This window comes from Erythrolamprus reginae, chromosome 11 (assembly GCF_031021105.1).
Source record: "Erythrolamprus reginae isolate rEryReg1 chromosome 11, rEryReg1.hap1, whole genome shotgun sequence".
Taxonomy (NCBI): domain Eukaryota; kingdom Metazoa; phylum Chordata; class Lepidosauria; order Squamata; family Dipsadidae; genus Erythrolamprus; species Erythrolamprus reginae.
Window position 1 is genome coordinate 12,692,352 of NC_091960.1, and position 14,930 is coordinate 12,707,281.

General features: G+C 41.1%; 1 protein-coding gene across 5 annotated transcripts in view; it reads right to left on the reverse strand.

The window, feature by feature from the left end:
- Positions 1–14,394, reverse strand: part of LOC139174007 (beta-1,4-galactosyltransferase 3-like) — a 46,062-nt gene extending 31,668 nt beyond the window's left edge. For 2 of the 5 annotated variants that reach the window (XM_070764016.1, XM_070764015.1), the window contains exon 1: positions 14,133–14,394. The gene's annotated coding sequence lies outside the window, so the exon portion shown is untranslated. Of the gene's footprint in view, positions 1–10,414; positions 10,510–13,864 lie in introns of those variants that run through there. The other 3 variants (XM_070764019.1, XM_070764020.1, XM_070764018.1) reach the window with 3 other exon arrangements.
- Positions 14,395–14,930: the final 536 nt, after the last annotated feature.

Sequence of the window (14,930 nt, forward strand, 5' to 3'; positions counted from 1 at the left end):
ATTTGTTCATAGGTTTTTTTAATAGTCCGGCCCTCCAACAGTCTGAGGGACAGTAAACTGGCCCCCTGTGTAAAAAGTTTGGGGACCCCTGCTCTATGGTCATCAAAGATTGGGAGGCTTGTGGCATCTTTTAAATGAACTGAGATACACTTTCCCCCTAGGTCTTTAAAATTTTATGCATGGTATGCCTGTATGTATGATTGGTTTTTATATAATGGGTTTTAACTGTTTTTAGTATTGGATTATACTGTTTTGTTACTGTTGTTAGCCGCCCCGAGTCTGCGGAGAGGGGCAGCATACAAATCCAATAAATAAAATAATAATAAATAATAATTTAAAAAACTACCATAATAGACTTAACAACTGCCAGTCAGAAAAGCAAAAAAAGTCTGAATAGTGGTGTGACAGAACCTGGAGGCAAGAGAAAACCATAACTTGTCACAGATCTGCAAATGGAAGTGGAATGAAAGTGCAATCCTAAAACATCTGAATACCTGTGGCATTAATAAAATCATCAGTTCAATTGCAAAGGGCAATTTTACTTGGACATCTTTCAATGTTCCCTTTTAACATCATCAAACAATATCTACAGTTGAAGTCTACAAGTCTTAAAGTTGCCAAGGTTAGAGACTCCTGTTCGAAGACCAACCCTGCTTTCTAAGGGATTAATTATATGTTTTTTCTTCCTCTCTGTTGCTTGTAAACAGAGGTGGACATGTTGATTAAACCAAAACACTGTTGTACCCTTTTGTAGAAATTCATGTTCTGGTTACAACATTTGCTGTCGTCCTTACCCATATGTTTACATATGGATTTGAGGATCATCTATACAATGCCTCCTGGGTCTCGCTTTCTTGTTTCTTTCATCACCTCCGGCTGATTGTATGAAGTAGTTCCTTGGTAGGGACAGAACTCAAGACAATTTTTTTTTTAAAGAATGGGAGGGCAGCATTTGGGTTTGCAAAACCATTTTCATTGTTGGTTGCACAGTCAGCCAAGTGTTCAGACTGGATTTGGCATTTTTATCTACCTATCCCAGAGGTCTTCAAATTTCACACCTGAACAAGCACCCTGGCCAGTGGTGAAATCTACTTACCTTCCCTATCAGTTTGGAAGCATGCATACGCCACCATTGCGCACGCTTTTTCACCCTCTGCGCATAGGGACACTTGGATGGTGAGTGGAGCCTCACGCTACCACTGCTACTGGTCCTCTGAACCACCAATGGCCGCCACTACCAATACGCCCGAACCAGGACATACTGGCAGGATTTCACCACTGACTTGGCTCTTTAATCTGGGGACAGCATTTTTCCAAATCTTCTATCAGTTCATTCAGAAATAAGAAGTACTTTATAGCAAAGATAAAGCAATACCATTCATTCTATCTATCTATCTATCTATCTATCTATCTATCTATCTATCTACCTACCTACCTACCTACCTACCTACCTACCTACCTACCTACGAAATCTTTTGAAAATACAGTACTTTTAATTTTTTTAAATTATTTGTTCATTAAGTAAATGTTCAGTATATGGCCAGCCGACTCATATTAATGCAGCTTTGTTTATTCAGCGGAACTCTAGTAAAACCTTTGTTTCCTGGAGTGCAGGACTTGTCTGATTCCAACTTCAATAGAGTTTCTGCAATGAATCAGAGACACTAAGAAGACGTGATAAGTTAGAACCGGGGCATGCAGCCAGGCCAACCAGCCCTAAGGCAGAGGGACAAAACTTGGCATTTACTCAGCATATTAAGAGTCCATTTGAGCCAATAGCATTCAACCAGTTTAAACAGGAAGTGGAATGCTGCTGGTGCAAAGAAAAAAACCAGGAAACTGGAAAAGAGGGGAGGGGATAACAGATCCATAATGTGTAGTGTCTTCAGAAGAAAAGTAGAATTTAGTCAATACCAGATGTCCTTTCTGGACTAGCTCATGTCATAGGCTAAACGGTCCCAATTCATTTGTTTGTTTCTCAAGATGAGCCCAGCAGTTCACAATAACATGGATGGAATGATACGGAATAATTCTATCGCAAAACAACAAAACAAGAGAATCCTTCTGAAGAACCGAACCATTACTTGGATGTTTTTCCGTAGCTCCTAGACTACTTCTTGGCTGCCTATTCTACTTATTATTCTCCAGAGTTAAGCAACGGTTCATTACTTCCAATCCCCAGAGCAGACTTTGCAATTCTGTTGCTTAGACAACAGATAGGTTACCAAGATTCCTCCCTTGGATCTAGTCTATCTTAACGGGCTATCTGATCTCAAAGAAGGGGTTCTGCAAAAAAACACCCCACTCTATTTTGACAACTGAAATTCAAGGGCATATGCACTTTTTTAAAAAAGTCCACAGATCTTGATTTGATGCAGGGATCTTCAACCTTTACAACTTTAACTCTGGTGGACTTCAACTCCCAGCATTCCCCAGGCAGCTTCATTCATTTCACCTTTCACTTTGCCAAGTCTTTTAGATGATCGATAAGAAACTATCTTACAGATCATGTGATTTAGCATCCATTTTTAAATCCATTTAAACTGTGTCTGCTCCAACATTGGAGGTTTTTAAGAAGAGATTGGACAACTATTTGTCTAAAATGGTATATAAGTTTTCCGGGTAGAGCGAGGATGGGTGGGGTAGAACAGTGTTTCCCAACCTTGGCAACTTGAAGATATTTGGACTTCAACTCCCAGAATTCCCCAACCAGCGAATGCTGGCTGGGGAATTCTGGGAGTTGAAGTGCAAATATCTTCAAGTTGCCAAGATTGGGAAACACTGGGGTAGAAGACCTCCAAGGTCCTTTCCAACTGTATTATTCTGTTCATACAGGAGCTGAATCCAATATCATTCCAGCCTTTCTTTAAATAGCTCTAAAGAAAGGAACATCTCTCCCAATTTTCCAGAGATAATATCCTGCCAGCCAATTTATCTTAGTTTTTCCTCCACTTAGATTTTACTTAAAAACTGCTTTACTTCCATTTCTGTTTCCTAAGCTCTAGTCCTAAGGCACAGCAATGAAACAAGAATGAAAAACAGTTTTGTTTCTGTACCTGAAGAAAGAACTGTTGCAATCTACACAGAGAAAAAAATTACAATAATGAGCTAGCTATTAAAAAGAACTGTATTTTTGGAGTATAACACACACCTTTTTCCTCTCTAAGAGAGGCTGAAAACCTGGGTGCATCTTATATTCCAAATTTAGCTTTTTTGGAGCTTTTTTCCCAGTCTGAATGAGGTGTTAACGATCTTCCTGGTTTGCAGGCTTGTTTTCATTGCTAACTCAGAAGTTTTTTTCCAGCCCAAAGTCTTTGCAGGCTTGTTTTTCATAGCTATTACGGTACCTAATTTTTTTCAGCCCTGAAAAAGGGACAAAATGAGGTGCTGAAGCTGACCAGACTAAGGATGGTAGCCAGATTAATATCTGGTAGGCAGATTTTTTCCCCCTATTTTTCCTCCCCCAAAATTAAGCTGTGTCTTATACTTCGGTGCATCTTATACACTGAAAAATACGGTATATATGCACATTATTCACAAGAACAAAAGGGCTTCACAATCGAACCTAGGTTTTGTCTATCTTGGTTCAGAGTTAAGAAAGCACACAGAAAATTATTAACCAAGCTGACCCAAGTGCTGAAATATATTTTATATGAGGAACGCTAAAACGTATTATTTTTTCCTTTGAAAAAAGGAGTAAGATAGTGGCTTATGAAAACACTGTATTCATCATTGAAGGAAGCTAGAGAGAACATCATCTTACTATACTAACCATTCACAATCGCCTAATGAAAAGTGGTTGGTTATAGATGCAATACAAAATACATCCCCTGTCCAATTGTCTTTCCTTTATCTCATATATCATATATATTTTCTTCCTTTCATATATTTTCTCTTCTATTTTACATATTATCTTTATATATATTACTTCATGTCTATTCTCTTCCATATGTATTGTGTATTGGACAAAAGAATAAATAAATAAATAAATAAATAAATAAATAAATAAATAAATAAATAAATATGTATTTTCTTCTGCAATGCAAAAGCAACTTGCTATCATCAGGAATGGCATTGGCTAGAGACCTTGGTAAGTTTGAAAGGCAATCAGGCAAATAAACAGAAGAAAAACTGAAATTAATGGAGCAAAACTCATCTGCTGCCAGGGCCACCACCACTAAGCACAAAGTCTATGCTCAGAGTTTCCTCTCTTTTTCTTTTTTTTAATTAATTACTGAATTTACACTCTGCCTTTCTGTTCAAAATAAACCTTTTAGGCAGTTTACTGCCGTTAAAAACAGGTGGAGTATAAAATTATTCCAATGAAATCGGTCGTTAAAATACAAGTGTTGCCAGAAAACAACAGGAGAAAAATAACATCCTGCTTGTAAACCCTGGACTATTGAACATATAGCTTCTGAAAAGTCCGGAGTTCAGAAACAAGACGTACACTCCTGTGGGTTGTTTTTTTTCCCAACAAAGAGAAAAATCTAAGGAGGGTCAGACTTGATTTGGATCTGGATGGGAGCAGTGGTGAAATCCAAAATGTTTTACTACCATTTCTGTGGGTGTGGCTTGGTGAGCATGGCAGGGGAAGGACACTGCAAAATTTTTATTTATTTATTTATTTATTTATTTATTTATTTATTTATTTTGTCCAATACACAATGAGGGTTTTAGTGGGTATGTATCTATATACACATAGTAAAATACATGATGAAGGTTATAGAGGAGATACTCATAGTAAAATATATCTAAGAAATAATAGAAAAGAAGATATAGGAATAGAACATATCAATGAAAGAATAGAAGAGATATAGGAATAGAAGAAAGTTATAGGAGATATAGGAGAGCAATAGGACAGGGGACGGAAGGCACTCTAGTGCACTTGTACTCACCCCTTACTGACCTCTTAGGAATCTGGATAGGTCAACCGTAGATAATCTAAGGGTAAAGTGTTGGGGGTTTGGGGATGACACTATGGAGTCCGGTAATGAGTTCCACCCTTCGACAACTCCCCATTCCCTCCCTACTCTGGGGCCAGGCAGAGGTGGTATTTGCTAGTTCTCCAAACTACTCCAAACTTTCCAGTACCGGTTCTCCAGAACCTGTCAGAACCTGCTGGATTTCACCTCTGGATGGGAGATTAAATGCTATCTTAAAATCCCAGGACATAGAAACATAGAAGTCTGACGGCAGAAAAAGACCTCATGGTCCATCTAGTCTGCCCTTATACTATTTTCTGTATTTTATCTTAGGATGGATATATGTTTATCCCAGGCATGTTTAAATTCAGTTACTGTGGATTTATCTACCACGTCTGCTGGAAGTTTGTTCCAAGGATCTACTACTCTTTCAGTAAAATAATATTTTCTCATGTTGCTTTTGATCTTTCCCCCAACTAACTTCAGATTGTGTCCCCTTGTTATTGTGTTCACTTTCCTATTAAAAACACTTCCCTCCTGAACCTTATTTAACCCTTTAATATATTTAAATGTTTCGATCATGTCCCCCCTTTTCCTTCTGTCCTCCAGACTATACAGATTGAGTTCTGCATCTTAGCTTGGCAAACTAAAAAAAAAATTGCAAGAGAAAGAAAGCAATGCCAAACAGCTTCTATGCTGTTCCCAGGCTCAAGGAGCTATCCAGGAAATACAGGTAGTCCCTGACTTACGACCACAATTGAGCTCAAAATTTCTGCTGCTGAAAAGCTAGTTGTTGCCCCATTTTACAACCTTTCTTGCCACAACTGTTAAGTGACCAATCACTGTTGTTAAGTTAATCGCACCGCTGTTAAAGGGAATCTGGTCGCAAAAAGGAATCACACGATCCCAGGATACTGCAACCGTCATAAGTATGAACTAGTTGCTAAGCGTCCCAATTTTGATCATGGCACTATGGGGATACAACCAGGGTGGCACAGTGGTTAGAGTGCAGCACTGCAGGCTACTTCAGCTAACTGCTAGCTCTATTCAGCAGTTCAAATCTCACCACCGGCTCAAGGTTGACTCAGCCTTCCATCCTTTCGAGGTGGGTAAAAAGAGGAACTTGATTGTTGGGAGAAATATACTGATTCTGTAAACTGCTTAGAGAGGGCTGTAAAAGCACTATGAAACAGTATATAAGTCTAAGTGTTATTGCTGCTATGGTCATAAGTGTGAAAAATGGTCATAACTCACGTTGTCAATGCCGTCGTTATTTTGAACAGTCACTAAATGAACTGTTGAAAGTTGAGGACTACCTGCAATCTAAGGATTTTCAACCTTTTCTTCAGCAAGGACCCCCTTGAAATGCATTTGGTGGCCACGGACCATGGCACAAACCCCCAAGACCTAACTTGAGATTTAAATTGTAACAGTTCTTCAATCTTTCAAACCCCCCCCCCCCCCCCATTGGGAACCAGTGAAGTAATCAATTAAGGCCAGTTCGCAAAATGTTTGCCTTTTTTCTGGATTTGAGGCCACTCTTAACAGAATACTTTAGAACAGGGGTCGCCAACCTTGGCAAATTTAAGACATGTGGACTTCAACTCCCAGAGTTCCTCAGCCAGTTAAAGTCCACAAGTCTTAAAGTTGCTAAGGTTGGAGATCTGGGGTTTAGAAGAAACAAAAGCATGGAAATTACTTCCAAGACTTCAGGAGAAAGTAAGAATAAAGTACAGTGATACCTCGTCTTACAAACGCCTCGTCATACAAACTTTTCGAGATACAAACCTGGGGTTTAAGATTTTTTTTGCCTCTTATTACAAACTATTTTCACCTTACAAACCCACCGCTGCCGCTTGGATGCCCTGCCTCCGGACTTCCATTGCCAGCGAAGCACCTGTTTTTGCGCTGCTGGGATTCCCCTGAGGCTACCCTCCATGGGAAACCCCACCTCTGGACTTCCATGTGTTTTGTGATGCTGCAGGGGAATGCCAGCAGGTGAATCCCAGCAGCGCAAAACAGGCGCTTCGCTGGCAACGGAAGTCTGGAGGTGGGGGTTTCCCATGGAGGGGAGCCTCAGGGGAATCCCAGCAGCTCAGAAATGGGCGCTTCGGCTGGCAAAAGGGGTGAATTTTGGGCTTGCACGCATTAATTGCTTTTCCATCGATTCCTATGGGAAACACTGTTTCATCTTACAAACTTTTCACCTTAAGAACCTCATCCCGGAACCAATTAAGTTTGTAAGATGAGGTATCGCTGTATTATTATCCCTGACATTTTCGGCACTTTTTTTTTTCAGTTTGGTTGGGTTAAAGGTTAGGAAGCCTGAAGAATCAGACAAAAAAACCCTTTCAAGCCAACAGCTGAAGCCATCATGCTATTTTATTTATAAGGCATCTAAAATTATGAGGTGCTGAACAGTAAAACGGAGAGTGATAGTTCTCTGCCCACAGACTCAAGTCTAAAATTAACCAACGTCTTTCCTTCTTACAATGAAACAAATCAGGGTGGGGAGGGAGATGTAGAGAAACAAAAGAAGAGACTGAAAAATCTTTGCAAAACAGCCTCTTTTCTCACTTGTAGAAAAGTCAATTTCTTGATACCTAGGGACCAGTGGCAAACCTTTTAGATACCAAGTGCCCAAACTGTGCACATGGCCACACTGAAAGCTGCGTATGTGCATGCAAATGAACACATGTTCACCAGAGACGCAAAGACCACCTGGCCGGTGGGAGGTAGGGCATCCCAACAACAGCAGCGCAACAAAAGGTAAGATCCTTTTCTTTTGTGAGCTTCTGATTGGTTGTTTGCAGGGAAACAGAAGCTCACGAAAGAAACAGCATGGAGGTCTGACCTGGGGCAAAGGCATGTGTTCCAGCGGAGAGGGCTCTGGCACGCGTGCCATAGGTTCACCATCACGGCTATAGACTGCTCACTGGGATACAGGTAGTCCTTGACTCAGGGCCACAACTGAGACCAGAAAATTGAGCCAGGGTGGCGCAGCAGGTAGAGTGCAGGCCATTGAAGCTGACTTGTAGAACTGAAGGTCAGTGGTTCAAATCTCATCACCGGCTCAAGGTTGACTCAGCCTTCCATCTTTCCAAGGTGGGTAAAATGAGGACCCGGATTGTGGGGGCAATATGCTGGCTCTGTTAAAAAGTGCTATTGCTAACATGATGTAAGCCGCCCTGAGTCTAAGGAGAAGGGCGGCATAAAAATCAAATGAATAAATAAATAACCTCACCTACAAAAAGATATTGACAAAATTGAACGGGTCCAAAGACGGGCTACAAGAATGGTGGAAGGTCTTAAGCATAAAACGTATCAGGAAAGACTTCCTGAACTCAATCTGTATAGTCTGGAGGACAGAAGGAAAAGGCGGGACATGATCGAAACATTTAAATATATTAAAGGGTTAAATAAGGCCCAGGAGGGAAGTGTTTTTAATAGGAAAGTGAACACAAGAACAAGGGGACACAATCTGAAGTTAGTTGGGGGAAAGATCAAAAGCAACATGAGAAAATATTATTTTACTGAAAGAGTAGTAGATCCTTGGAACAAACTTCCAGCAGACGTGGTAGATAAATCCACAGTAACTGAATTTAAACATGCCTGGGATAAACATATATCCATCCTAAGATAAAATACAGAAAATAGTATAAGGGCAGACTAGATGGACCATGAGGTCTTTTTCTGCCATCAGACTTCTATGTTTCTATAAATAAATAAATAAATAAATAAATAAATAAATAAATAAATAAATAAATAAATAAATAAATACATACATACATACATACATACATACATACATACATACATACATACATACATACATCGGCAAGTGTGGTGGTTAAGCAAGACACCAAATGAAATTGCACCTCATTTTACGATATTTTTGCTCTGGTCATTAAGCAAGGCATCACGTGATAGCAATTTACGAGCTTTCCTGCTGGCTTCCCCATTGCCGACTAGAGGGCCACAAATGGCAATCACGTGATCCTGGGATGCTCCCACTGTCATAAATGCGACCATTTGCCAAGTGCCTGGATTGTGATCAAATTCCTGCAGGAACGCTGCAAATAGACATAAGTGGGAAAGCTGGTCCTACCTCATTAGTTTTTTCAGCCCCGCTGTCATTTCGAATGTTTTGCTAAATGAATGGTCATAAGCAGGGCTTGTGGGTTCCTCCCGGTTCGGCTCAATTCGCCTGAATCGGTAGCGGCCTGCTGGTGATGTCATGATGAGTGCTGGTCCGTGGGTGCCAACGTCATTACTGTGTATGTGCATGGGCACTCAAGGAGCATGGGATGGAGTGAACCAGTAGCAAAGTAAGTTGGAACCCACACCTAGTCATAAGTCACAGATTTATCTACTTATTTTATTTTATTTGTTTGTTTTGTCAAGTATGTATTGGCCATATACAAAGATATAATAATATTTATCTACATGATACTAGCAAAAGAGAAACATTAGGACAGGGGACGGAAGACACGATGGTCCACATATTTATGAACACCAGCATGACACAAACAGTTTACTTGCAAGAGTAACTCACAACTGACACGGAAATCCCACTCCAGAATATACACACTTCTTCTACTTAGAATGACAAAGTAAACTGCTGTAGTGCCACGTCTCTGAGAAATTACTTTGTATGTAGTTCAGAAAAGCTCCATCCAAAAGCTAATGTATTTAGAATTGGCAGACAAAAGGAAAATAACTCAGCATTACAGAATGCATGTAAAGAATGTTGAACCTTACAAACTGCCCACTGACAGTTAGAACTGCAGATAGAATAACTGCCACCAGCCTGTCTTCCATTGTGGACTTGTTCATTGCACAAGTCAGAGAGAAGACTGAGAAAATATCTGCAGACCCTCTCACAACCTGGACATCAACCGTTTCAACTCCCACCCCTGAGGACACGGCAGGACACTGCATGCCAAAACCGCTGGACACAAAGACAGTTTACCCCCCATGCCATCACTCCGCTAAACACCTAATCCCCATAGTACTCTTATGCCTAAGGATATTTACATATAGTATATAATAGTATATATAGTATAGTATATATAATACTATTATACTTCTTATCTCCTATTGATAACTTATGATTGTATTATCTTGTTGTTTGTGTGTACTTAAAAGTAAAGTATTTTATTATTAGCCGTGATGGTGGAGCAGTTAGACTGCAAACTGCTAGCCGTTTGATCCTGACCTGATCAAGATTGATCCTGCTAGCAATTCAATCCTGACCCGCTCAGCCTTCCATCCTTCCGAGGTCAGTAAACTGAGGAGCCAGACTGTTGGGGGCAATATGTTGACCCTGTAAACCACTTAGAGACTGCTGTAAAACATCACGAAGCAAGATATACGTCTAAATGCTATTCTATTTTAATCCATTCTATTCTCAAAAGGAATGTCAGCCTACAGCCACTAATAATATACAATTGAAGGCTCATAAGAAGAAAAAATCTAATTTATTTTACCTTACAGCATAGAATATCAGTCTTGAAGAGTACTACTAAACATTCAAGTGTCGAGACATACTGTACGAAAAATCAAGACTGTCTTTGCTGAGAACCTCCAAGATAAAACAAGAAAAAAAGATGCATTCATTTCAGGAGGATTTGAATGAGCCAAAAAAGCTCTTCAATTATGAAGGAACATTTATATAATCTGGAAATCTTGGATACTTTAGGTAGAAAATAAAAGGTTACAATCTATCTTACATTGAGAATACCCAACAAGGCACAGCAACTGGATGTCTCATTATGCAAGTTTTGTGTATTACCTAGAATTGTGGAATACGCAACCATTGTTCTGGTGATAGAACACCAGGTAAAATCCAAAACAAGCAACCCATATTATGGTTCTGCATGACAGAACAGATAATCAGAATTGCAGAAAAAACAATTGCTGCCAACCTGCCTTCCATTGAGGACCTGTATACTGCACGAGTCAAAAAGAGGGCGGGGAAAATATTGACTGACCCCTCACATCCTGGACACAAACTGTTTCAACTCCTACCCTCAAAACGTCACTACAGAGCACTGCACACCAAGACAACTAGACACAAGAACAGTTTTTTCCCGAACGCCATCACTCTGCTAAACAAATAATTCCCTCAACACTGTCAGACTTTCTACTAAATCTGCACTTCTATTCTACTAGTTTTTCTCATCATTCCTTTCCCCCATTTCCTCCCACGTTGACTGTATGACTGTAACTTGTTGCTTATATCCTAAGATTTTTATTAATATTGCTTCTTCATTGCTTATTTGACTCCTATGACAATCATTAAGTGTTGTACCACATGATTCTTGACAAATGTATATTTTATTTTATGTACGCTGAGAGCATATGCACCAAGACAAATTCCTTGTGTGTCCAATCACACTTGGCCAATAAAAATTCTATTCTATTCTACATAAATGCTTTCACATACTTTCTACACCAGACTTGCCAACCTACAGGCTAAAACTTCCATAGCTAACAGCCAGTAAGGATGGAAAGACTTTTTCATTTATGGTGGTTTCAGAACTACCTTTCCACAGCAAACATATTTCCAGTGGATGGAAATATAAATCTTAAAATATGAGACCTACCTGTGCAATAGAGAAGATACAAGCATTTCATAGCATTTGAGATAAAGGTCAATTATTTCCCTTGAATTGGAAAGGAAAAGTCCAAATTTTAGGGAGTCCCAAATGCAGCTTTCATGTTTATAAACCCTGGTTGGATTCATACATATTCATTCATATGACTTGTCAGTTTGGGACATGTCATTAATGCTGCCAGCAAGTAGAGTTTCGTAACTATTTAATATGTAATTTAGTACCTAAAAAAATTATTGCATACATCTAGCTGCTTAGATTAAATCAATAGGGTGGTCTTCTGCTACCTGGGGAGCCTGCAAACATATGGCATTAATGATTTAGATTGTCCTACCTTTATTACTTTACCTTCCTCTTCCGAACGCCATCACTCTACTAAACAAATAATTCCCTCAACACTGTCAGACTTTCTACCAAATCTGCACTTCTATTCTACTAGTTTTTCTCATCATTCCTTTCACCCATTTCATCCCATGTTGACTGTATGACTGTAACTTGTTGCTTATATCCTAAGATTTTTATTAATATTGCTTCTTCATTGCTTCTTTGACCCCTATGACAATCATTAAGTGTTGTACCACATGATTCTTGACAAATGTATATTTTATTTTATGTACGCTGAGAGCATATGCACCAAGACAAATTCCTTGTGTGTCCAATCACACTTGGCCAATAAAAATTCTATTCTATTCTTCTTCTTCTATTTTCTACACAACAATCTTGGGAGGTGGGTTGGGCCGAGAGTGACTGGACCTATACCACTAAGCTAAACTTCAGGCCTAAAATAGGGCTAAAACTCACCCATCCCCTGGTGTCTAGGCCAGAACCTTAAACGCACCACCCATTATTAGATTTGTATGCCGCCCCTCTCTACAGACTCGGGGCGGCATACAAATCTAATAAATTATTATTAAAAGTTATTATTATTATCTGGCTTTCTTTTTAACCCTCTGTCCATCACAACCACAGCCAAGAACTTTGAGAGATGAAATTGGTACAACTAAAAGAAGCCTGTGGGGGAAGCCGGGCGAAAATAATGGTGTGAATGCAGATTTTATTAACCCCAAAGGAAGATCATTCACGCCACTCTCCCTTCTCTTTTCTAGCCCTGTGAACACAACACATCAAAAGGTATCAAATTGTAGTTTCCTCTTTTTTTTTCTCTCTCTCTCTAGGATTAAAAGAAGTGAAGAACAATGCCGTCACACCTAACCCCCACCCACACACGCCACTGTACAGAAATGTACAGGTGTCCCCATCCCATAATAATAAACAAGAGAGAAAGCTGCCAACGTATGACCAATTTCTTCCTCTTAGGATTGCCAGCAACGGTTTTTTCTACGGGTACCTATTTTTCTTTCTTTAAAAAGAAAAAAAGAAGGGGCGGATAAATCACGTGTCCCCACATCACTAGATTCCCCCCTCCCATTCTACATTAAATATGTGTGTGTGTGTGTGTATACATACTGCTCAAAAAAAATAAAATAAAGGGAACACTTAAACAACACAATATAATTCCAAGTAAATCAAACTTCTGTGAAATCAAACTGTCCACGGAGGAAGCAACACTGATTGACAACCAATTTCACATGCCGTTGTGCACATTCAACTTTGTGCATAACAAAGTATTCCATGACAATATTTTATTCGTTCAGATCTAGGATGTGTTCTTTGAGTGTTCCCTTTATGTTTTGAGCAGTGTATAATACATGACACATCAATCATATATTTGTATGCTGCCCCTCTCCGCAGATATACACTGCTCAAAAAAATAAAGAGAACCCCTAAAAAACAGAATATAACTTCAAGTAAATCAAACTCCTGTGAAATCAAACTGTCCACTTAGGAAGCAACACTGATTGACAGTCAATTTCACATGCTGTTGTGCAAATGAGAATATTTCATTCATTCATATCTAGAACATGTCATTTGAGTGTTCCCTTTAATTTTTTTTTGAGCAGTACATAACTACATACACACACACATACATATATCTTCCTTAATTGAGAAAAGTAGCCCATTTCCCCCAAAGTCCAATTCTTCCTCCGGCCAAAAGCTCTGACATATGTTCACTTAAGTGGGGAAGAAAGGTCGGGAAGGCAGGAAATGAATACTTGAGGGGGGGGAGGTGTTTCCCTTTTTAATTCCCATTAACCCAACGGGGGGAGCGGTTGCTCTTCTCCCTTCAACCCCGAACTTGTGGGGACGGGGGAAATGGGAGGGCGCCGGGACCTTCAAAAAATGTTTGTGTGCTTTTTTGTGCTGGTTGAGGGGGAAGGAGGAGAGGAGCCGAAAAGAACCCATCACACACACCCCACATACACACAGAGAGACGCGCGTCAGCGGGTCCTCACAACACGCCGGACACGGGTGTCTGGAGCTGCTGCTCGTGCGAACCCAGCGGCGTTGGTTGGTGGGCTGCGACTCCTGCCCAGCCTGTTGCACAAGCGCGGGCAGTCGGGGAGGCTGCATGCCCGGGAAAGTCGCCGCCGCCTGCCACCCCCGTCCTCCATACGCGGCCGCCAGAGCCGAGGGAGCCCAGCCTCTTCCGACGCCTCGGGGGTTTCCTTGCGAGGAAGCCCGCACTTACTGCCGGGGCGATGCCTCCCCCTTGGGAAGAAGATCCGGCGCGCGCTCGTTCGCTTGGCGGCTGCTGCTTCTGCCTCCCCCGCCGCTCCCGCCGGCTTGTTCCGATCGGCTCCGCGGTCGTCAACGAACTAACTGAGGGCGGCCCTCGCTCCCTCCTTCCCTTGAACGGTCTGAGGCGACGCGGCGAAGCCCAGAAAAGGTTGAGGCGGCGACGGAGCAAATGACCCGCCCCTCCCCCCTCCTCTTTCCCCGCCTCCCGGCTCAAGCGGGGACGAGGCTCGGACGCCTTCGGCCAATCGCCTTCCGAGGTGAGGAAAACAGGCGGGCCGCGCGCGGGAGAGGGGCGGAGGAACGGCCAAGCCGACGAATCGGAACCCGAACGCTCGCGACGTCATCGGGCGCAGAGTGGTGGCAAATTCACAAAACCCGGGAAAGAAGGCGGGCCCGCTGGCTGAAGCCCGAGAAAGTAATGCTGTACAGGGTATTATTATTATTATTATTATTATTATTATTATTATTATTATTATTGTTGTTGTTGTTGTTGTTGTTGTTATTTACTTCAGCTTCAACCGCAACAACACAAGAGCACGCAACAAATTCAAACTTAATATTAATCGCTCCAAGCTTGACTGTAAAAAATATGACTTTAGCAATCGAGTTGTCGAAGCGTGGAACTCATTACCGGACTCAATAGTGTCACTCCCTAACCCCCAACATTTATCCCTTAGACTATCCACGATTGACCTCTCCAGGTTCCTAAGAGGTCAGTAAGGGGCGTACTTAAGTGCACTAGCCTGCC